The following is a 1037-nucleotide window of genomic DNA, read 5'->3' as shown; positions in this document are numbered from 1 at the left end:
CATGGGTATCATGCACTGTACGATAAAATATGCCGGTTATGTGTTGAAGTGTTAAGACAGTGGACTTATGGTAAATCAAAATCATTGTTATTCGGTATTTCTATGTCCAAATTAGAATGAAATTGGAAGTCGGAGTGAAAAATGTCATCAATACGAGTTTGAAAGAAGAAAGTATTGCTTCCACCACTTTACATTAAACTTGGTTTGATCAAACAGTTTGTAATGGCATTTCGACTTGACCAACGGTGATTATTTCATGTTTAGATATCGAGGTCATGATTTATATAGGTTTCAAACATATAAAAAAGTCGTAAGGACACAAAAAATTACTTTTTAAGAAAAAAATCAATTCAAAAATCAGTTTTTTTTCTTTATTTTTCCATGCTTTAATATTGTCGGAGGTATCTTTAACCAACACCATCGAAAAGAGTATCGTTAAAAACATAGAGACACTGGTTATCGAATATTTCTTCGTCGCACTCATTACGTGGCAAGGGTTCAAATGGAAATGTGTTCTCTGAGCATTTGTGGGTTAATGTGATGTGGTATACACCATATGAATATCGTTTTCTATTACTTTTAAGACAATTACCACAAATATTAACAATTTAAGAAAAAAACTTTTCAAAAAAAAAATTTCGCAGACCTGTGTAATTAATCCATACGCAATCATTCTATAACTATGAGATTTAACCCATCATGAACTAATGCTATTCTGATTCGGATTTAAAGGCCGTTATCGGTTGGAGTTGTTGACTCGTATCCAGCATAGGAGATGGAATGACATTTGAAGAAGTTGGCCCCTCGTGCTATCGAAACGTTAGGAACCAACTATAACCGACGATGGCCTTTAGAGCTTTTTCACACGAGTTACATTTTGTAGCGCTTCCGTTGCGCTACAGTAGCGCGACAATTGCTAGTTCGTATGTGTAAAGATCGATTTTCTGCAGCGCTTCAATATTGTAGCCGATGTAGTAACGTATCTATTTGTATAGAATCGGAAATATTGGGTCGATCCTTACAACAGCAATCGATTG

Source organism: Agrilus planipennis, unplaced genomic scaffold (genome assembly GCF_000699045.2).
Source record: "Agrilus planipennis isolate EAB-ADULT unplaced genomic scaffold, Apla_2.0 scaffold271, whole genome shotgun sequence".
In the NCBI taxonomy this organism is placed as follows: domain Eukaryota; kingdom Metazoa; phylum Arthropoda; class Insecta; order Coleoptera; family Buprestidae; genus Agrilus; species Agrilus planipennis.
Note: the sequence above shows the minus strand (reverse complement) of the source record.